General features: G+C 48.9%; 1 protein-coding gene and 1 long non-coding RNA gene across 3 annotated transcripts in view; one reads left to right on the forward strand and one right to left on the reverse strand.

The window, feature by feature from the left end:
- The window catches only part of TBCEL (tubulin folding cofactor E like), a 244,719-nt gene that overhangs the window by 15,333 nt on the left and 205,622 nt on the right, over window positions 1–23,764 (forward strand). The gene's annotated exons all lie outside the window — the stretch shown is intronic.
- LOC138285213 (uncharacterized) overlaps window positions 10,416–23,764 on the reverse strand; it is a 67,898-nt gene continuing 54,549 nt past the window's right edge. For both annotated transcript variants that reach the window (XR_011201540.1, XR_011201541.1), the window contains one exon: window positions 10,416–10,543. This is a non-coding gene — a long non-coding RNA (uncharacterized lncRNA). The remainder of the gene's footprint in view (window positions 10,544–23,764) is intronic.

Here is a 23,764-nt window from a genome sequence, read left to right on the forward strand (position 1 = left end):
TGCTAAGAAACTCTGCACTGGACTTGTTTCACTCAACTAAGGGCCCGGTTTAATTAGTGGCCAACCCATCATTGAGTAAATTATGAGAACATGGAGTCTTGCGTATATGGAGGGGGGCTGGATCCATGCACACGCCCCTACATGGAATACTGCTCAATTTAACTATACCCAAGGACCTCCCTGATATGCAAGCCCTAGTAGATCCAATGGGCTCTTAACACAATAAGATATTGGGGTATTAACCTAACTCCCACACTGCCACCTTGGACGCAGGCCAGTTGGCCGCAACACTGGTTCCACATGGATCTGTCAGTGGACTGCTAGCCCCTCTTGGTTCTAGGCTGGCTACCCAAGCACATTTCATTGTTCAGCACCTACATAGCTACCCCCCATTAGGACGGCACTTGACATATGAGACAGATTGGGAATCAGGTGAGGGCTTACTACCTTCCCCTCCTCCAACACTCCAATTGCACGCAACCCGGATTTCACTCTTGTGCTACTGCCTCCATTACTTACTAGCTTGGAGGCAGAGGAGTTTAGGAAATTAACAGACCTCTTTGCGGGAGCCTCCATTAAGTCATTTGAACAGTGTAAGGCTTATTACTCTCTCCCTGAAACAACAAGGCTACAGTACTGCCAGCTGCATCATTGGGCATTTCTCCCCTCCAATTATTCTGGGGCTACCATATCCTATACTGACTTGAAAAATTTGTGAGCGCATATGACGGGTCTAAAGGACTAATCTCCAATACATACCGGACCATTCAACACTCTACACCTCTTCAAACCCACACATTTCAAACTTTCAGGCAGACTACCACTGCAGATGGCATTTTGTCTAAGCAATTGGAACCCCTTTGGCGAGACATACCTAAAACTTAAGAAAGCTTATCCCACTGTAAAATAGCTTATATGATCATTTTTCAATGGTATTCTACACTGGCTTACCTCTCCACCATATACCCCTCCACATCTTTTTTCTGCTGGTAAAGCAGACTAGTTGTGGGAGATTATTGACAAATCCGCTGTTGACCCCCAAGCAGGAATTGGAATGTTTGGGGATCAGAGTGTGCTGGTGTCATGCTAACTGACCAAGCAGGCCGCTTCCCTTTTGCGACCCACCCGCCACCACAAAACTCTTGGCCACAGAAAGGCCTGATACCGGGGGAGTTCAGGGCATAGGCGACCTTAGATAGCATCTTACATTGAACTGCCGTAGCATAGGAGCTTGCACCACACATCAGTGAACAGACCTTGGTTGATACCAGTTACTGAGAATCCCGGCGACCCAGTGGGCCTGAACTTCGACCAACAACCCCACTGCGGGCTTCACGAAGGAGTGCAGACTGAAAGTGGGTGTGGGCTACCACCCATTTTTTCCCCAGGGCCTATAGTGACCACACTTGAGTATTTGCCAGTGCAGCACTGGGACTGCCTGTCCCCCTCTGCTACGTGGGGTAATTCGGGTCTTACAACATATATTACTGGGTGTAGAGTGCAGCAGGGGCTGACATTGCTGCTGGTCAAGTGGTGTGCACAGGCTCTCCGCTAGAACAGCAAAGCCATTCCGTTACAAAAATGCCAGTATTCCTCTTCCCGGATTATATCAGTGCAGTGCCGCAGGGCTCCCTTTTTGGGGGTAACGTGCAGATTGAGGCAGGCTCACCTCCACTATTCCCTCCTTTTTCAAGTTAAACTGAAGGCCATGGTTTGAATTAAAAGTTACTGCTTTACCAAGCCCATGGATGCCTGGGACTGGGTTGAGACATCCGCTTTCCTTTCACTGCCATGCCGACAACATGAGGCACAAACATCGCATCGCCAGAAGCACTGGGCACGCAAACATGGTGGTGCTGGATTCAAAGGGGCATCTACCCCAGAACAGGCAAAGGAGGGACAAACCCAGACTTGAGGTTGGAGGTTACATTGTGAGCAGACTGCATTCGCCCCTTGTTTACTGTTCAGACGATGGCATAGCCGATGTCAAAGCATGGTCTCAGCAACCCTGCAGGAGCTGACAAGGGAAACAGCAGAGGAGCTTATATCACAACAAGAACCTCAGGTGAAGTAATCTGTATTCATCAGATTGTAGTAACAGGTCGTCCCAACTGACCCAGAGAGAGTAAAACTGCAGACTGCTTACACACTGTGGAAACTGAAGACAGCCTGGCTACCCCCCTTGCCTAGCAAACATGATGCATGCTGGTAACATGCAGGACCTTTTCAGCCATGGGCTTTTTTTTTTTTTTTTTTTTTACTGTTTAGGTGATCATAATGTTTGAGGGCTGTCCATGGTAGGAATTTTTTTTTTTACAGTTTTGTATAACTGTGATGATGTGGCTTATGATCCGCTACAGAGCCCACACTCCCCACTTAGGATACTGACATGTCTAAACTTAGCATAATCTGGTAGAATGTCCAAGGTATGGGCTCCACACGTCACAGACATGCGGTTCAGCAGTATCTTAGGTGATGGGGTGTTCAAATTGCACTGCTATAAGAGACTCATATCATAGGAGGGGAGGGTTCCCGTTTTAAAAAATGCTTTAAGGAAATGTTTTGTACCACATAGTCTGGCTTTGCTTGCAGAGCCATAATCTTGCTTAGACCAGGTGTTCTCTTCAGGCTCACAGTAATCAAAATTGACCTGAAGGGCGGTCCCATGCTGGTCGAGGGGCAACTAGATGGGAGGACGGTCTTGTTTTTAGGGCCCTCCATTCAACATAGCAGGCCTACTTCTCACGTTTGTTCTCCATATTCACTAAATGGGCCCACATCCCCTGTATCATTGACTCTAGGTGTTTAGTTGACCCACAGCGTGATTGATCCCACCTACAACTCCCATACTCCCCGGTGTAGGCTTCAACACTGGACTTTGTTGGACTGAAGGAGATTGCTGAACTCAGACTCTAGGGAATGTTCCTTTAATTCTCCCGCCCCCCCCCCCCACCACATGCTTTGCGTATCTGATTCGATTGGATACTCTGTGTCACAGCTACTAGGCTATTGGCATCAAGGGCAGAATATCTGGGGGAAGACCTATTCCAACCTTAATCCCCTCCAGGTACAGTTTTAGTGGGGTGTGTCATAGTCACAGGTTCCCACTAGGCATTTACAGCCCACCATGCTTGGAGATAAGGTATTCTGTGACACAACAGCAGAGACACTCTCCCATAGCCTACTCGACAACTGGGGAACATCTGTGTCCAAGGTAATTGACTGGGAAGCGATGAAAGTTATCCTCAGAGGTCACTGCATCCATGCGGTTGTAGGGGTGAAGGCAGGCCCACACAGTGACATGTCCTGTATTTAGACATCCCTGGGTGCACTGCAAACTACGGCCCAAGCTGACTGTACAATGCTGGGTGCAATGATTAAGGCACTGCATAGACATGCTCAAATGAGTGAGCAACTACAACACCTCGACATCCGTGCGTACCATGCGAAGCAGTATGCAGATGTTTATTGTCCTGGCTCCTGCGCAGCATGAACCTGCCCACACAGATCACGATAATCAGGGATTCACCAGCAATTGTCACAAATCAGTCAGATTCACAAGGCATTTACTATGCATTATCAGACCGCATATGACCCTCTATTATGGACAGTCAGGTTGCAATATGTCACTTTCTTGCGTCTGTCAACTTAGTAGTCCGTCGTCCACTAGATAGGGAAGATCTTAACGCACCCCTTTCATGAGAGAAAGAGACGGTGTCAGGCGGGGCACAGCAACTCATAAAACACTGGGTATGAATTCCAAATCTAATTCTACAAAGCCTACAAGCACCTTTTAGCCCTGAAACTCCTCAAACCTTAACAAGAGTTCCAAACAGACGGTTGACTTCTGCTCACCCTCCGCAAATCTTAGTATCCTTTTCCATGCCTGTGAAAGACCCCATGGAGCTTGCCTCTTAATACCCGCATTCTATGTTGAGGTCTGATTATAAAATCCTGAACAAGGTTATAGCGGGAAGGCTGTGTGAACACATGCCACGTCTGGTGCACATAGGTAGGTCCACCACCACTTTAAATATACACCTTCTGCACAGGGTAATGAAGCTTCCTCTGGTCCAGTTGCCATTTGCTGCATGCTTGGTGCTGGACTTGCATGAAGCATTTGATATAGTGGATTGAAATTGCCCGTTTTTGACCATGACTACTTTTGGCATCAAGGGATGACTAGATGCTTTAATTTTACTCATATACATTGAACGCACAGTGCGGGTGAATATTGGCCAGTGTATCTTCCCCTGTTTCTGAGTGAGCAGAGGAATGTGGCAAGTCTGTCCGCTGTCCCCTCTGCTCTTTGGCCTCGCAATGGAGCCCTTATCCCTGAGGCTCCAACAGCAGGGGCGTTCCTGGAGTATCCCATTGTCTGGGGAGATCCATGTAGTCTTGTTATATGCAGATGATGCATTATTCTACATCCGAAACATACAGTAGGGCATAGCTGATATCCAAGACATACCCCTGGAGTTTCATGTTGCTTCTGGCCTGAGGGTGACCTGTGCCAAATCATGCCTGTTTATGCTGCACCCGAACTGTCCCCAGCAGCATTTCATTGTGGATTCCAATCCTTTGTGTTAGGAGCCCCGCACGTTTTGATACCTTGGCATAAACATCTATCACGAGACAAAGTATCTAATAGATGACAACCTTATAAGAAGCATAGCAACCCACATCCCCACATGGCTTTTTGGAGCACTTTGCACGGTAGAGTGTCCCTATCTAAGATGGTAATGCTCCCTCTGCTACTTTACTTTTCCTATAACCTCCTGGTCTGTCACCCAGAGGCACATCCCATCCATTACACTTGGCCATAAGGAGTTTCATTCAAAACAAGGGGAGTTGCCACATTGCACTCCGTAAACTACAGTTATCCCTAGACTAAGGGGTATTTGGGGCTCCAGATTTTGAACATTACTAGTTGGCGGCCCAGGTGCATTGGTTGGCAAGTTGTTTGTCAGGTCATCACACAGAAGAACTTGAATCTCCCACAGCAGCCCGAGCACACTTTGTGGTCTAGCAGATCTTCCTCCCCCAGGACAAGGTTTCACAGGATGCTAATGGATTATTGCTGATCACATGAGAGTTTTAATCAGAGCTTGCGATACATCACGCAGATTCTTTGCTTGAGATACCACTGAGCTACATAACCTCATTCAGCAAAATGTTTGGTAGCGTGGGCACGAGGGCCTGGGTAGAGGCAGGCATAAGTACACTAGTTGCTTTGTATCAGGGGGGTACATTATTTTCTTATAAATGCTTACAGGAGGAACATGCCCTTCCAGCAGGTCATTTCTTGGCATACGGGCGCTTGCTGGGCCACCGTAGAAATACTCTGGGCCATCACAGACAATATGCCAGTACAGCGACAAACAACACATTACACATAGTTTATACAGTGGAAAAGGAAATTTGGCAGTGAATTACATCATGCAATACATATCTATCAGCTATGTAGGTACCTTGCAATCTCGTGCGCATGGGAACGTCACTCGAGGGTGGCCGTACTCCAGCTTGGGGTATCATGTGCACTGCATTGTGAGGGCTGTCTGGTTGGGGCAGTGGAAATTGCCTGGTACTATTTGCAATTTGAGGGCGGCTAACTATGGTGGAAGGCTGCTGGTCAAGGAATTCAGGAGCACTCAGAGTTACGCTGTATGTAATAAGTGCTGTGTTGGGAAATAAACAAATAATTATTTTGAAAAGAGCTGAACTCTCTAATTGGGAGCAGAAAGGCAAACTTTGGCCATGTGTCGGTTGTCCTTCAGGCCTCTTAATTGTATGAAGTTCCTGGTGACAGTGAGCACATAAAGGGTAGTTACATGAGAGGTTGCTTTAACAGGAGGGGATGGGTGGATTGAGGAGAAAGGTGGCGGTTCTCCTTTGTGATGTGTACACCTGCATAGGGGCATTGCAAGAGAAGTTCTCATCTGACTGGGGAATTGAGAGGTGTTGTGTGGGTAAACTGATGAAATCGTGATGCCTTCATCAATATGGGGCCTCCCGTTGGCATGGGTAAGGTTCCACTTTGTCATTGGGTAAGGCTGTGGTTTAGTGAGTTATGGGTTTTTCAAGGGGAAGCACCTGCTGTAAGGGCCTTATATTGTAGCAACATCACATCCCATGCTGCTGCGATGGGGCACTGTCTGATACAGCCGGCCTACAACCAGTGTAGTGCAAGCCTATCTGCCTCATCCTAGCAGGACACTGCCAATTGCCATGGGCCTGCGACACGGTTGCGGGGCCTTTCAATACAAAGAGAGGAGGCATTTGGCCAATAAGAGGGCCATCTTAGCAAATTTGGCTTGTACTTTGTGTTGGTTCCATCAATGGGAATAATCCTAGTGCGGTGGCATTAAGTTATGGGACTGTGGCCAAAGTGCTATGCAGCTTGTCCCAAAAGTGTGCCAATGTGGAGCAGGACTAGAGCATGTGTTGAAGGTGCACCACTGGGAAAGAGCATATCAGGCAGGTGAGGTGTGCCACTAGGCATATTCTGTTAAGGGGGGGGGGGAGGGGATGAGGTAGCCCTTATGTAGAAGCACTTATTGGTTATTCTTGTAGCATGCTTTATGTCTTACCATCTTATGTGATTCCAGGGCCCTGGCATATTGATGATCATGAAAATGCCTCCTGTGGTTCTCCGTACAGAACTGCCTAAGTTGCATCAGGGGTATGTCGAAGTGTTCCAATGGCTTTACAAAGCCAAATGATAAGATGTCACCCGTGTACCATTTGATATATTATACAAACAACTTTGTGTCTAGTTTTTTCTGTAAGGATTTACCATAGGGAGTCCATTGAGGTAGCAGGCATCAGTATGTGATGAATTGTCCTGGGAGATGGCATAGTCCTGGTCAAAAGCTGGCCGTCCCAGAAGAGGTCTTCCACTGTGTCAAATGAGTGTGCCTGCTAGACTGGTAGCTGCTCTCTTGTCAATGAGCCCTACATGCTGGTGAGGCCCTGTATTGCAATGTTAGGGGCATATGGAACAATCTGGTTAGTTTGTTAGGCGAAAGTTTCTGGTTAGACATTTCCACGACAACCATCCAGGAAAGGAGCAGGGCATCATCAGTGGTGATCTTGAATGTGTTTTTGCCCACCAGCCATTGAGCCACCCAATCAAGCTGTGCCACCAGGTAGTAAAACTCGAAACATGGGTCCCCTCAAACCTCCCTGAACCACTATCAACCCATCATTCCAAATTGTATCCCCCATCAAATGATCTAGATCACAGAAGTGGTATGGTGGAAAGGCTGGTACGTTGACAAAATACTGCAATTGGGGAAGGATTATCATCTTTGAGAATGCAATCTTGCCGGTGAGGGCTCTGGGGAGCTGCTGACAGAGTTGCCCTTAAATTTGTCTTCCTGCAAGTGGTGAAGTGGAACCCCAGGTAACGGAAGGCTGTGGACTTCCAAGCTAAGAGTGTAGGGGCAATGTTGGCGGTGTGGGGTTTCACCTCGGAACAAGTATAGAATTTTCCCTAGTTAACTTGGAGCCCAGTCACCGCTTCGAAGTCCTGAAAGGCAGATGTCGAACAGGTGGTGTCGATTTTTATATCTCAGATGTAAAGTAGAACATAATTTGCGTAAAGGAACACTAAGTTCCTCCGTGCAGCTGTATTCCCCCCCACAAACGGGGCTCTTCCAACTGAGGCAGTGCGCCATTGGCTACATGGATATGGAGAACAGGATTGGGGAGATGGGACAACCCTGTTTAACCACGACCAACAGGAAAGGGGGGGCAATATTAGGCAGCCCTCTTGGACCCTTGAAGAGAGGTTTATGTTTAGTAGTTTGTTGTAAGCTAGGAGGCATGGACCTAGAACGAAGTATGATAGGGTTGCAAACAGGTGCTCCATAAGAGTCAATCAATACAGACTATTAGGCTGATCTAGTATATAGTGGGGATGCCTGGTCTATTACACTGAATAGGCGACGGATATTATAGGGGTGGCCAGTTAGCTGTGTAGGTCAGAGTGATACATACTGAAGAATGGCAGATTGCAATTGTAATATCCAGCCTGTAGGCAGGGTCATTTCTGTTCTCGTAGGGGACCACCACACCAGCAGTTATCAAGGTTTGTCCCCTTATGAGTGGATTCGAGCTGTGTATTTGCTAGAGTTAGGCTGGCAATCCGAGAGATACTGCAGTACGGTGCCTCAGGAAGCCCTCGTTAATAGTGTGGAGCAGACTGATTACAAAGCCGTCTACAGCTACAGTGTTGAAGAAAGAAGTGGATGGGCTGGCCCGTGGTCTTTGGTTTTTACAGGTAGTCTGCTAATGGCAGGGTCACAACCTGGTCATGAGTTTCATTGGCATGCTTCACTTGGCGTTAGCCTGGCATAACTCAGCATGTACCTAACAAGTGCACTTTGTCCAAAAGGTCTTGGGTGGTCTGTTTTTGGGTCTTCAGCTGTGGTACCATCTCTGTGATATTACGTTCTGTGTTGGTGAACCGGGAAGTCAATTTTCGCAGGTCCTTCTGAAGGAGACCAAATTCCACACATATCTCCTTTATGTGCGCTTCTACTGATGAGCAAGAGGATTTATTGGTAAGTAGGATGGTGGCCTGTTTTTCACCCAAGTCCTGTGGAGAGCTGGAGGTATTTGCCCGTGTCAAGGCTCCTCCCCATGATGGAGTGTGGGATAAGGTGGACGAGGGTGAGGTTTTGGTGATTTCGGTTTACCCATGGTGTGTTCCCAGTCTACCGCGCCAATACGTTGCTGGATCACTGTATGCAGGATGACTAAAATCATGTTCCGTGGGGTAAAAGTCTGCTAGTGTCAGCTGTGGTCTTTGTAGTAGCCAGCTCCCTACACCCTCCCCCTCCCCCTGTGCCGGGCATGCCCGGTATGGTATGCAAGGTTGGTTCTGGCCAGTCGACAGTCTGATGCAGCACTGTGTCTGTCTCTGTGTGTGTGAGTGTGTGTGTAATGACAGGATTAATGTTGATTGCGGCATTCAGGTCCTGGAGCAAAGTTACTCCACGGCTGCCATCTTTGGCTCCATGGCAACCCCATAAACACCCTCTCATACACACACTGTATATAATGGGTTGAGGCTGTAGACTTGTCACCTGGTTTGTTTGTGCACTAGCATACACTGCACACAACCTGTTAAATGTAGTCCTTAGGGAGTGGGGCTTAGGTGGCAAGTCGACAAGGAAATACTGCAAACAGTACTTGCATACCCCAGGATGATGCAGAATACCAAGTTCAGTAGATCCTGCATAATATATTTCATATAGCTTACCTCACTCCTGCAACTCTGTCCTAAATGTTTGGGTCCTCCTCTGTTTGCCCGAGATGCCAACATGAAGGTGCTGACACGATGCACGTATTCTGGAGTTGCTCAGTCTGTAACCTTATGGGTGTCAGTGTCCAACTTGCTGAGAGGTGACTGGATGTGTTCACAATGGAAGTTGCACTGTTGGGATTGTTGGGATTGTTCAGGTGCTCAAAAACAGATAAAGCTGCGAACCGGTTTATAAACCAAGCATTGCTGATAGCATGCAGACTAATTGCCATGCACTGGAAAGCCCAGGTATTGTTAGATATAGCCCACTGGTGTGCGGCAATACTGAAGTGGGGACAGGGAGAGGAGCTCAGGAGGCAAGAAATATGAGGACTACGCAAATACCCCAGAAATGTGGAATGGGAAGCACTATTACTTGACTTGCACACATTCAAGAGTTGGTGGCCCGTACTTAAACCTACCCTGGCGGGGACATAACCCCCTCCTCCCCATCCCCTTTTATCCACATTCCCACACCTCCATCATAATCCCTTCCAGCCTGTCCATGGGTGAGTGACAACACCCTTCTGTTACACCCTTTGATGTCCCCGAATAGCTTCCTAGTGGCCATTATAGCTTCATGGATGTCACTGTTGATTTTCAATGTTTGCAGTACCTGCTTGAGATAGGAAGATTGAATAGCACTTATGGTAATGGCAGAATGTGAGTTAACATCAACACATGACTTGTTTTTTCCAATGTTGCTGTTTAAGGACTGAACGAAGGACTCCTGCTGATACTGATGTGAAACTATTTTATTAATGACAATGTAGCTGGATTGCGGATTTTACTAATGATAATGTAACTTTCATAGATGTAATTTATTCAAGATTGTGATATTGAAAATGCAATTTAAAACTGGTTAAAAAAAAGTTATTGGAGATGCAGTTGGGTAGTTAGCTTTCACTAAAAAATACTAATGATAGGTCAGCACTAATGAGGGACACATTAGCAAAGCACATTTACTTTTGATAATTATTGAAATTATGAACTATGATTCAATCTCAAGACCGGAGCCATGGATTATGCATTTCCTTTGTCCATTTTATTAATCAGCAGCGTTTACAATTAGAAAAAAAACCTTTATTTCACAGAAATGTTAGGGAAGGGGTATTCCACATAACCTATCAAACTCTAAATTCATAACATAGTCCATGTTTATGTCCCCTCTTTCTTCGTGAGATAAAAATGGTCAGTTCCTTCTTGTTCATTCCCGTTTGGAGCCGTCATTCCCTAGAAGAGAAAATACACCTTGTAACTATTCCATGCAGAACCAATATGACGTTCAAGTGGAGGGCACGCAAATAGCAATGTCACCTTAAATCTCAAATACTGTATTCAAAAGCATGATAATGGCAAAATAGTCATACTACTACCATAGGAAAGTCCCAAATGTATCCTGCATCAACTTTGTCACCGGGTCAACAGAAACCTCTTGCTAAAGCGGGTGTTGTCTTCATGTCCTTAACCCCTTCACTGCCATGGACATAAGGCTATTAAAGAACGAGTTACTTACCTTCGGTAGCGACTTTTCTGGTGGATACATTAGCTTCCTGTGGATTCCTCACCTAATGAATACTCCCATTGCGCCAGCATTCAACGGAAATCTTCTTCCTAGCTTCTGCACGTCGACGAGCAGTTGCCCACGCGATGCCGTCTGACGTCATACAGGCAATAAGAGGTCCTCGCCGACGTGCCGACGTGAGTACCAACATTTTTTACGTGCCTGAGAATAATAGGCCATTGAGATGAAAGAACAATAGTAATATTTAATGATATTCCAAACAAACACATCATTCTGAGAATTCAACCTACCATTTTTTTTTTTTTAAACAAGTAAATAAATATATTAACTATATATATAGATATAAACATATATACATAATATATACAAATCCTCAAAACCAAGAGGAGCACACTCAAGAATTACTTGGTTAGACCAAACAGGCAACGGGGAGGCGGGTGGGACCGCGAGGAATCCACAGGTAGCTAATGTATCCACCAGAAAAGTCGCTACCGAAGGTAAGTAACTCATTCTTCTGATGGATACAACTACCTGTGGATTCCTCAACTAATGAATAGAGTCCCAAAGCAGTACCGCACTCGGTGGTGGGTGCCTGAATGGTCAAACCAAGAAATCCTGCAGCACTGACCGTGCAAAATGGCCATCCCTTCTGACCTCAGAGTCCAAGCAGTAATGCTTCGCAAAAGTATGAAGGGATGACCAAGTTGCGGCCTTGCAGATGTCGACCACAGGAACACCCCTAGCCAAGGTCGAAGAGGCCGACTTAGCTCTGGTGGAATGAGCTCTTATACCATCAGGAGGATCCTTCTTTGCTAAAGAGCAACACATTTTAATGCAAAGAGCAACCCACCTGGAGAGTGTTCTCTTGTGGACTGCCTTTCCTCTCCTCTTTCCCACGTATCCGATGAAAAGCTGATCCTCCAGCCTGAAATCCTTTGTCCTGTCTATATAAAAGCTTAGCGCCCTCTTTGGGTCCAAGCGGTGTAGTCTCTCTTCTTCCTTTGACGGATGAGGCGGAGGATAAAACGTGGATAGAGTAATTGTCTGGGCCAAATGAAAGGGTGAAACAACCTTCGGAAGGAAAGCAGCCTTCGTCCTCAACACCACCTTATCCCCATAAAAAGATGTATAAGGGGGTTTTACCGATAGAGCCTGCAACTCACTCACTCTCCTTGCAGAGGTAATTGCAACCAGGAAAACCGTTTTAAGAACCAATAATCTTATGGGGCAAGAATGCATAGGCTCAAAAGGGGACCCCCATAAGGAAAGTTAGAACCACAGTCAAATCCCATTGAGCCATAACGAAAGGAGTTGGAGGGATTTTATTCATAAGGCCCTTCAAGAATCTAAGTACTATTGGTGATTTAAATAGAGAAGGCTGGTCTGGAAGACAAAGAAAGGCTGACAAGGCAGACAAGTAACCCTTAACAGTAGCCACTGCACAACCCCTCTGTGCTAAAGACAAAGCAAAAGATAAAACATCTGACAAATGAGCACGTAAGGGATCAATCTGTCTCTCTCCACACCAAACCACAAATTTAGACCACCTATTAGCGTAGATAGATTTATTGGAGTGTCGCCTGGCCGATAAGATAACATCCACTACATCAGGCAGGAGAGAGAAAGAACTCAGGTTGCCCCGTTCAATCTCCAGGCATGAAGGTGCAGGCTCTGGAGGTGGGGGTGTAAAACCTGCCCCTGCGACTGCGAGAGGAGGTCTGCCCTGAGAGGGAGACGGAGCGGAGGGCACAGTGAGAGTTGGAGAAGGTCCGAGTACCACACCCTCCTTGGCCAATCCGGAGCAATTAAGATGACTTGAGCCCGGTCTTGGCGAATTTTACTCAACACACAAGGAATCAAGGGTATGGGGGGAAACGCGTAAAGCAACTGGTCGCACCAGGTCATCTGAAACACATCCCCCAAAGCTCCTTGTACCGGATACTGGAGGCTGCAGAATAACGGGCAGTGCGAGTTCTCCCGGGTGGCAAACAGATCTATCCGAGGAAACCCCCACATCTGGAAGATTAACCGGACTTGATCTGGATGGAGACGCCACTCGTGATCGGCCGAGAAATGGCGACTGAGATTGTCCGCACGTACGTTCAAGACTCCGGCCAGATGATTTGCTACCAAGCAAATCTGATGGTCCTTTGCCCAGGACCATAGCCGTAGAGCTTCTCTGCAGAGAAGGTACGACCCTACCCCTCCCTGTTTGTTTATATACCACATCGCAGTAGTGTTGTCCGTCAGGACCTGAACCGACTGACCAAGAAGGGACGGGAGGAAGGCCTTGAGAGCCAGACGTACAGCCCGTAACTCCAACAGATTGATATGAAACACCTGTTCTACTGGAGACCAAAGTCCCTTGATCTCCAGGTCCCACAGATGAGCTCCCCACCCTAGAGTGGAAGCATCCGTTATTACTGTGGCCACAGGCGTAGCTTGCGAGAACGGCCTTCCTCTGGAAAGATTGCCGTCCGCAATCCACCATTTCAAATCCATGGCAGCATCTCTGGAGATTCTCACCGAGCCTTCGAGATCCCCTTTGTGTTGAGATCACTGCCTTCGGAGGCACCACTGAAGAGCCCTCATGTGCCAGCGAGCATGCATGACCAACAGTATGCAAGAAGCAAACGGACCGAGCAGACGTAGGACCTTGAGGACTGGAATGACTGCTCCACTTTGAAACATTGGAACCAACGCCTGAATGTCCTGAATCCGCTGAGGCGGAGGAAAGGCTCGGTTCAATGTTGTATCCAGTACTGCCCCTATGAACAGGGGGCGCTGAGAGGGCTCTAGGTGAGATTTGGGCATGTTCACCCAAAAGCCCAGGTCGAACAACAACTGGGTTGTCGACTGCAGGTGATGCAACACGAGCTCCGGAGACCTGGCTTTGATCAACCAGTCGTCTAGATAAGGAAATACTGCTATCCCATTCCTTCTGAGCTGTGCCGCAACCACCGACATCACCTTCGTGAAGACTCGAGGTGCTGAAGTAAGATCAAACGGGAGGACCGCAAACTGATAGTGCTGCGACCCCACCACAAAACGGAGATACTTCCTGTGCGACCGGAGTATCGGGATATGAAAGTAAGCATCCTGCAAGTCGACAGACACCATCCAATCTCCATTGTTCAGTGCCAAAAGCACCTGAGCTAGGGTCAGCATCTTGAACTTTTCCTGTTTGAGGAACCAATTCAAGATCCTTAGGTCCAGGATTGGTCTCAAACGACCATCCTTCTTGGGAATCAGGAAGTACCTTGAATAACAACCTTGACCCCTTTATTGCTCTGGAACCAACTCCACCGAGCCCTTTGAAAGGAGGACTTGAACCTCCTGTTCCAACAACAGGAGGTGTTCTTCTGAACAAGAAGATGGGCGGGGCGGGAATGGGGGGCGGAGCCACAATCAAATCCTCGAAACCTCCTAAAAAATCTGGAGGAGGCAGAAGAAGTGGCTTGCAAGCCCAGCGACTTGGCCGTGGCCCTGCTCTCCTTGAACCTCTCTAAGACCGAATCAGCCTTGGCACCAAAGAGCTTGTTCCCAACAAAAGGAAGGTCCAGTAGGGTCGACTGCACATCAGAGGAAAATCTTGAGTTACGAAGCCAAGCCTGCCTCCTCGTAACTACAGCAGTGCCCATTGCCCTAGCAATGGAGTCAGTTGTATCCAACCCAGATTGGATAACCAGAGTTGCAGCTGCCTGAGCGTCCAATACTAGATTTAACAGCCCCTGAGGGACCTCCGTATGCGTTGATGCAATCTCGTCCATCAGGGCATAAATGTATCTTCCTAAAATACATGTAGCATTGGTGGACTTCAATGCCATGCTACATGAAGAGAACACCTTTTTGGATGCCATGTCCATCTTCTTGGAGTCTCTATCCGAGGGCACAGATGGAAAAGAGCCAGGAGCAGACCTTGGCGAGCAGGAAGCCTGGACCACCAAGCTTTCAGGTGTTGGATGTCTGGTAAGAAAACCAGGGTCAGCCGGTGCAGCCCGATACCTCCTAGCCACAGATCTATTGACAGCTGAAGAAGACCCCGGCTTCTTCCAGACTTCCAAAACAGGGTCCAGCAAAGCCTCATTGAACGGCAAAAGTGGTTCTGCCGATGTAGAGGCCGGGTGCAACACCTCTGTCAACAAATTCTGCTTGGCTTCAGTTACCGGCAAAGGAAGATCCAAGAAGCTAGCTGCCTTCCTGATAACAGAATAAAAAGTGGCCGCCTCTTCTGTATACTCCCCAGGAGATGACAAGTCCCACTCGGGGAAGTATCTAGGCCACTAGCAGTGTCCAGCCCATGGAGACCCTCACGAGAGTCCTCAATCTCTCCTTCCTCCATGTTTTGTCTCTGGTACTCCTGCTCTTCAAGGAGGTGGAGAGCAAGCCTCCTCGAGTGCAGCCTCTCCTCTATCCTCGGCGTCGACATGGCGTCAGCTGATGTTGAAGAACGACGCCAATCGAGGAGTCGCATGGAGAGAAGACTGCTTCGGAGTTGCAGGAGGTCTAGACGGCGCCATTGGTTGAAACATCGAAGCCACCGGAGCCGAAGTCTCAGGAGCCACCGGAGCCGATACCGGCACCGAGCCCACGTTCCCCACGGGGAGAAAGGGCATAAAGGGTGCCGGTCGAAGCGGAGCCGGAGCACCCATGTTGAAGGCCAAAGGGCCCGAAGGACCAGCCGGTCCACCACCTGGAGCCATCTGCTGGAAGATGGAAAACATCGCATTTAAAAATGCGGTACTATCAGCTCCAGGGGCCGGGAAAGCCGGGTACTGGGGTGCCTGGTTCGAAGGCGACACCGACCTCGACGTCTGCAACGACGGACAAAATATTTGAGGCTGCGGAACCTCAAACACTGAAGGTGGTTGGCCCGATGACCCGGGCGAAGTCGGTGAGGCTGGAGAAGGCAACGGCGTCGACGGATGGGGAGTGACAGTGTGACTGACCTCCCAAGTCTTCCGACGTCGAGTTGATAGTGACCTCGACCTCTCTTTACTCGACCGGCGCCGTGATTCTCGATGACGCCGGGAGTCCCGATGACGCCGATGAGACTTCGGTGACGAGGATTTTCGATGACATCTCTTTTCCTTCCTTTTCGACTTCGCCAGAAAAAGCTTAGCCTTGCGCTCTTTCAGGGCCTTAGGATTCATATGTTGACACGAATCGCACTTGTCAACATCATGATCGGAACTAAGACACCACAAACAGTCTTAGTTAGTTACCGACATTTTGCCCCCACACTCACGGCAGGGCTTGAATCCTGACTTTCTTTGCGACATTGTAATCTCAAAGAAAAAAATAGATCCAAAAAACACACTGTAACTGTCGAACAGCAACAGTAGCTCCCTCTAAGATAACCGTTTCGAATGGCACGGAAAAAAGTGAACTGACGTCGGCGAGGACCTCTTATTGCCTGTATGACGTCAGACAGCGTCGCGTGGGCAACTGTGACGTCCTCGTCGACATGCAGAAGCTAGGAAGAAGATTTCCGTCGAACGCTGGCGCAATGGGAGTATTCATTAGGTGAGGAATCCACAGGTAGTTGTATCCATCAGAAATAGGCTGATCTGCCCCCAGGGAGGGCAGAAGCCATTAGGCACCAGGGATGCTTTTATTTATATTGAGAACAGGAGTGACCCCTTAGGCAAGGGTTGTTCCCCCCTCAAGCAATTTTTTTAAAATATCATTTCTGCCCCCCCACCCTCCCCCCCCGGGGGCAGATTGGCCTTTATTAATTAGGCCGATCTGCCCCTTTTGGCAGGGGGTGGGGTGCAGAAGCCACTAGAAACCAGGTCAAAAAAAAAAAAAAATTTAAACCTTTATACTGATAAGGGGTGCGACCCCTTATGCAAGCTCACAAATGGCCTAAAGTACAAATTACTTACCTTCGGTAATGAAATATCTGGTAGAGACATATTCTAGTTGCAGATTCCTTACCTTAGAATTTCCCCCCAGGCGTTAGACTGTATCTGGAGATTTTTCTTCGAGCAATACCCTTGGGCGTCTGTAGGTGGCGTTGTTCGACTCCGCAGGCATCGACTGATGCCTTGATGACGTCTGGAGTAGTACACTGACGCCGCCCTCCCGCAGTGATGTCAGTTTCTTTTAACGACTTTCCACGCCAGAGCGCAGAGCCGCTAAGAACACTGAGATTGGTGTGACAGAGCTAAGGACCTGAAAGGGTGGAACACCTGTCCCCAGAAATAATTTCGCAAAGCGGGGAGGATGGGCGGGCGGTAAGGAAGCTGCAACTAGAATGTGTCTCCCACCAGATATTTCAAATGCTGAAGGCAACTAACCTGTACATCTGATAGAGACTTCTAGTTGCAGATTCCTTACCTTAGAATTGATACCCAAGCAATGCCATCCTATGTGGTGGGCTGCGAACAAAGAACATACTAGAAAGTCTTGCAGGACTGAACGACCAAAGTAGGCGCCTCGACGGACCTGACTATCCAGGCAGTAATGCTTATCAAACGTGTGCAGGGATGCCCATGTAGCTGCCCGACAGATATCCAGGACAGGAACTCCGCGTGCTAACGCAGTGGAAGACGCAATTTCTCTGTTGGAATGAGCACGCAAGCCTTCAGAAGGTTGCTTTTTAGCCAAAGTGTAGCACATTTTGATGCAAAGAAACACCCATCGAGAGATGATATGCTTTTGCACCGCCTTCCCTTTCTTAGCACCCACATAGCCAAAGAGTTGATTGTCCACCTGGAAATCTTTATTACAATGGAGGTAGAACACCAACACTCTTTTTGGGTCCAGACAGTGGAGTCCCTTCCCCTTCTCATGGGAAGGGTGTGGGAGTGTGCCTACCTTCTCCAAAGTGATGGACTGGCCTACATAAAATGTTGTAAATACCTTAGGAAGGAATGAAGCTCTAATGCGTAACACCACTTTGTCAGGGTGTACAGACAAGTTTGGAGGCATTGAAGAAAGCACCTGGAGCTCACTCACCCTGCAAGCACAGGTGATAGCGACAAAGAAAGACAGTTTGAATGCGAGGATCCGCAAGGGACAATTATGCATTGGCTCAAAGGGGGTACACATTAAATAAGTAAGTACAAGATTAAGATCCCACTGAGGCATAATAAATGGAGTGGGAGATAATAAGTGGGTGAGCCCTTTTAAGAACCTACTGACAATAGGAGATTTAAAGAGTGAGGGCTGATCAGGTAACCTTTAAGGGTGCCCAAAGCAGAGCCCTGCTGGGCTAAATAATGAACAGAAGAACCTCTGACAGAGGGGCACAAATGTGATCAACAGATTTGTTGGTACACCATGCCACAAGATTTATTCCAACGACAGGCATATACAGTTTTAGTCGATGGATGCCTGGCTGCCAAGAAACATTGCAGACTTTGGGTGGAAGGGCAAATGCATTCAACTGTTGCAGCTCAATCTCCACGCATGAAGGTGGAGGTTGGACAGGTGCCGGTGGAGAACCGTCTCCTGCTGCTGTGACAGAAGATCCGCCCAAAGAGGCAGTCTGAGTGGAGGATGGATGGACATGCTCAATAGCTCTGGATACCACACTCTTCAAGCCCAGTCCGGAGCCACCAAGATAACTTGGGCCCGGTCGTACTTGATTTTCTTGAGAACTCTGGGTTGAAGAGGGCTAGACGGGAAGGCGTACAGGAGGCTGGAGCTCCACTCGAGCTGAAAAGCGTCTCCGAGCGAGTGCCGTCTTCGAAAATTCCAACGTGCAAAACAGCTGACATTGCGTGTTCTCTGCGGAGGCAAACAGATCTAACCAAGGCTCTCCCCACTTGAGACCTTGCGTCACCTCCAGATAGAGACCCCATTCGTGATCGACTATGCGTCGGCGGCTGAGTTTGTCTGCTCTGGCGTTGAGAGCCTGCCAGATGTTCAACCATCAGTGTAATGCCCTGATATTCCAGCCATGTCCAGAGGCGTAGTGCTTCCTGACAAAGGGTCCAGGACCCTACCCCGAGTTGTCTGTTGGAGTATCACATGGCGGTAGTGTTGTCTGTGAACACCTGCACCACTTTCCCTTAGAGAGGGAAGGAATGTTTTTGACCTAAGCCTGATTGCCCGGAGCCCGGAGCTCCAGCATTTTTATGTGGAGCCCGACTCCGCCGGAAACCAGAGGCCTCTGATCTCTGCTTCTCCCATGTGGCCACACCAACCCACAAGTGACGCATCTGTCACTATAGAGAGATCTGGTTGGGGAAGGGAGAGGGATCTGCTGTTGACACAATTTGGATTCTAAAGCCACCACTGCAGGTCTTTCGCAGTCCCCTCTGAGATATGGACCATGTCTGAGCGATTTCCCTGAGGCCGCGCCCACTGGAACTTTAGGTCCCACTGCAGAGTGCGCATATGCCATCTGGCATGTGTACTAGCAGGAGACAGGAGGCCATGAGGCCCAGCAGGCTCACACTCACCGAAACCCAAGACCGAGGCTGAAAGAAAGATCTGAATCATAGCCTGAAGGTCTTGGACTCGCTTGTCTGGAGAATAAGCGAGAAATTGCACTGTATCCAGAACAGCTCCAATGAAAGTGAGCGTCTGAGAGGGAGTCAGGTGTGACTTCGGCACGTTTATAATGAACCCCAGCTTGTGCAGGAGGTTCGCCATAGTCTGAAGGTGAGAGACGACTGTCTGGGGAGAAGGCGCCTTCAACAGCCAGTCATTGAGGTAGGGGAAAACTGAGACCCCTAACCTGCACAGATGAGCTGCAACCACCGCCATCATTTTTGTGAACACCAGAGGGGCGGTGGTAAGGCCGAAAAGGAGCATGGTAAACTGAAAGTGCTCGTGACCTACCATGAATCGTAGGTAACGTCTGTGGACAGGCAGGATGGGGATGTGAAAATAAGCGTCCTGCAAGTCCAACGCTACCATCCAGTCTCATGGGTCTAAGGCAGAAAGAACCTGAGCCAGGGTGACCATTTTTAATTTCTCCTTCTTGAGGAAGTAGTTCAGGACCCGAAAGTCTAGGATTGGATGTAAGCCCTTGTCCTTCGTTGGTATAAGAAAGTAGCAGGAATAACAACCACGACCCACTTCTGGCACAGGGACTCTTTCTATAGCTCCCTTGGCCAAGAGAGCCATGACTTCCTGGTGGAGAAGCACAAAATGATCCTCCGGAAGATGATGGAAGGATGGTGGCATGTGTGGTGCTGCAGATTCCAAAGGAGGGTTGGGAGGAGTAGCCCTTGCGAATGATCTGCAAAACCCACCCATCAGTGGTGATAAGTTCCCAGAGGGGAAGGTGATGGCGGATCCTGCCCCTAACTGGGTAGGAGTGACGGGACGGACTAGGAGGGTTTGGAGACTGCAGCGGGGGGGGGGGGGGGCAGAGGTGGAATGGACAGACCTATGGTTCCCTGTCTCACAGCCACGTGGAATTCTGCGACCTCGGCCATGCATAGGCTGCCCAGCGTGCGTGGCACGATGGCTGGGTTGAGGACATGACAGGGTGCCCCTTCCGTGTTCCACGAAATGGATGAAAAGCTGAATGTGGTGGGCGAGTGGCGGAGGAAAGACCAAGGGTCCGAGCCGTAGACTGGGAATCATTGAATCTCTCCAAGGCAGAGTCCGCTTTGTCTCCAAAGAGACGGGTGCCATCAAAGGGCATGTCCATGAGTGACTGTTTGACATCCCCTGAGAAGCCACAAGTGCGTAACCAGGCATGGCGCCGTAAGACCACTGTTGTTGCAACCGATCTGCCCAGAAAGTCTCTCGTATCCCGCCCACAACGGATAGTGAACTTTTCTGCATCTCTCCCATCTTTCACTGCTTGGGAGACGATAGCACGGGCCTCCTCCGGTATCTGCGGCAGGACTTGCGCAACTGTAACCCACAGGGAGTGGGTATAACGTCACAAAAAACATGCAGTGTTCACAGACCGCAGTGCGAGGCTGCAGGAAGAAAACAACTTCTTGGCAAATTGTTCCAGACTTTTGGATTCACTATCCTGGGGTACGGAAGGGAATGCGCCTGAAGAAGTGGAAGCCTGGATAACACGACTCTCAGGAGTGGGGTGTTGGGACAGGAATTTTGTGTCGGTCGGTGCAGGCCAATGGCGGCTAGCAATAGTCCTGTTCACAGGAGCCCCTGTGTTGGGTTTGGACCATGTACCCAAAAGGACATCGGTGAGGGCCTCATTGAATGAGAGAAGGGGTTCTGAAGTAGAAGCCCCAGGCTGAAGCACCTCAGTCCGGAGATTAGACCTGACTTCCACAGTAGGTAGCTAAAGGCTGAGGACCTCAGCTGCCCTACTGACCACCATACTGTAAGTTGCTTCCTCCGCCGTAGCCACACTAGGAGGAGACAGCATGCCAGCGTCAGGAGAAGTATCCAGACCACTGGCTTCACCCAAATCCTGTTCCCAGTCCACAGCATGGTCATCCTGGTATTCATAATGGTCCAGGGATCCAACCAATTCCTCCCCATAGGAAAAAGGGTCCGAATCAGACCTTGGGTGAATAGGCCTCACTGAAGCCGATGGTGCAGTCGACCGATGCCTCTCCGAGTCGTCTGGGATAAATTCTTGTTCTCCTCCAGGGGAACCCACAAACTATGGGTACCTCTCGAATCCCTATGAAGTTGGCAAAAATATAAATAAAAATAAATACCTTTTATTTAAAAAAAAACTTCTTAGCCAAAGCGTAGCACTTTTTGATGCAAAGAAGCACCCATCGTGAGATGTTACACTTCTGCACCGCCTTCCCTTTCTTCGTCTCTTCACACCCATGCCGATCCTGGTATGACCAGACAGACAACGGGGAGGCAGGAGGGACCGTGAGGAATCCACAGGTAGCTAATATATCCACCAGAAAAAGCGTTACCGAAGGTAAGTAACTTGCTCTTCTGATGGATACAACTACCTGTGGATTCCTCACCTAATGAATAGAGTCCCAAAGCAGTACCACCTCGGAGGGTGTCTGTCTGGTCAAACCAGGAAATCCTGCAGCACCGACCACGCAAAACTGCCATCCATTCGCACCTCTGCATCCAAACAATAATGCTTCACAAAGGTGTAGAGGGAAGACCAAGTCACAGCCTTGCAGATGTCCACCATCAGAACACCTCTGGCCAAAGCCGATTAGGTTGACTTGGCCCTGGTGGAATGAGCCCTGATCCCCTCAGGAGGATCCTTCTTTGCCAATGAGTAACATATTTTAATACAAAGAACGGCCCACCTGGAGATCGCTCTCTTGTGGACGGCCTTCCCCTTCCTCACGTATCCAATAAAGAGTTGTTCATCCAACCGGAACTCTCTCGTCCTGTCGACATAAAAACTGAAAGCCCTCTTACGGTCCAGAAGATGGAGTCTTTCCTCCTCCTTAGATGGATGCGGAGGAGGGTAGAACGTCAAGAGAGTTATTGATTGTCCCAAGTGAAATGGAGACACCACCTTGGGGAGGAAAGCCACCCTGGTCCTCAAAACCACCTAATCCTTATAAAAAGTGGTGAAAGGCGGGTGAGCAGAAAGAGCCTGCAGTTTGCTAACACGTCTAGCCGAAGTGATGGCCACCGTTTTGAAAAACAAATAGCCTAATGGGCAGCAAGGAAGTCAACACCAAATTCAAGTCCCACTGCGGCATAATAAAAGGCCTGGGAGGAAATTTATTAGTAAGCCCCCTCAAAAATCGAACAACCGAAGGAGATCTGAATAGGGAGGGCTGATCTGGAAGATATAAAAAAAGTCTAAAGGGCCGAAAGATAGCCCTTAACCGTGGGCAAAGCACAACCACGCTGAGCCAATGACAACGCGAACAACAAAACATCAGAAAGATGGGCACTTAAGGGATACATTTTCTTCTCCCCACACCAACGAACAAAATTAGCCCACCTACTTGCATAGACCAACTTGGTGGAGTGTCGTCTGGCTGATAAAAGAACGTCCACCACCTTTGGTGGGAGAGAAAAGGAACTCCGGTTGCCCCGTTCGATCGCCAGGCATGAAGCTGCAGGCTTTGGAGGTGGTGTGTCGAACCTGCCCCTGCGAAAGGAGGTCTGCCCTGAGAGGGAGACGGAGCGGAGGGTACAGTGAGTCGGAGAAGGTCTGCTTACCACACCCTTCATGGCCAATCCAGAGCTTTCAGAATGACTTGGGCCCGGTCTTGCCGAATCTTCCTCAAAACCCGAGGAATCAAGGGTATGGGAGGAAACGCGTAAAGCAACTGGTCGCACCAGGACATCTGAAACGCGCCCCCCAACGCTCCTTGCATCGGATACTGGAGGCTGCATAACGACTGACAATGCGCATTCTCGAGTGGCAAAGAGGTCTATTCAGGGAAAAAAAAACATCCGAAAGATGTAAAGAGCTAGATCCGGATGCAGACACCACTCGTGGTTGTCCGAGAAGAAGCGACTGAGCTTGTCCGCATGTACGTTTAGGACCCCGGCCAAATGGTTTGCCACTACACAAAGCCGATGGTCCTGCACCCGGGACCAGAGTCGCAGAGCCTCTCTGCAAAGAAGGTACGACCCTACACCCCCCTGTTTGTTGATATACCAAATCGCAGTTGTGTTGTCCATCAGAATCTGAACTGACTGACCGCAAAGGGAAGGGAGGAAGGCCTTGAGGGCCAAACGAATCGCCCGCAGTTCCAGCAGATTAATATGAAACCTCTGCTCTACTGGAGACCAACGATCCTTGATCTCCAGATCCTCCAGATGAGCTCCCCACCCTACGGTGGAGGCATCCGTTATCACTGTGGCCACCAGAGTTGGCTGCGAGAACGGCTTCTCTTGAGAAAGGTTGCCTTCCACAGCCCACCATCGGAGATCCGCTGCAGTGTCTCTGGAGACCCTCATCGATTCCCCGAGATCTCCTCTGTGCTGAAGCCACTGCTTGCGGAAGCACCACTGAAGAGCCCTCATATGCCAGTGTGCATGCGTGACCAACAGAATGCAAGAAGCGAACAGACCGAGCAAACCAAGGACCT

Source organism: Pleurodeles waltl, chromosome 3_1 (genome assembly GCF_031143425.1).
Source record: "Pleurodeles waltl isolate 20211129_DDA chromosome 3_1, aPleWal1.hap1.20221129, whole genome shotgun sequence".
Lineage (NCBI taxonomy): Eukaryota > Metazoa > Chordata > Amphibia > Caudata > Salamandridae > Pleurodeles > Pleurodeles waltl.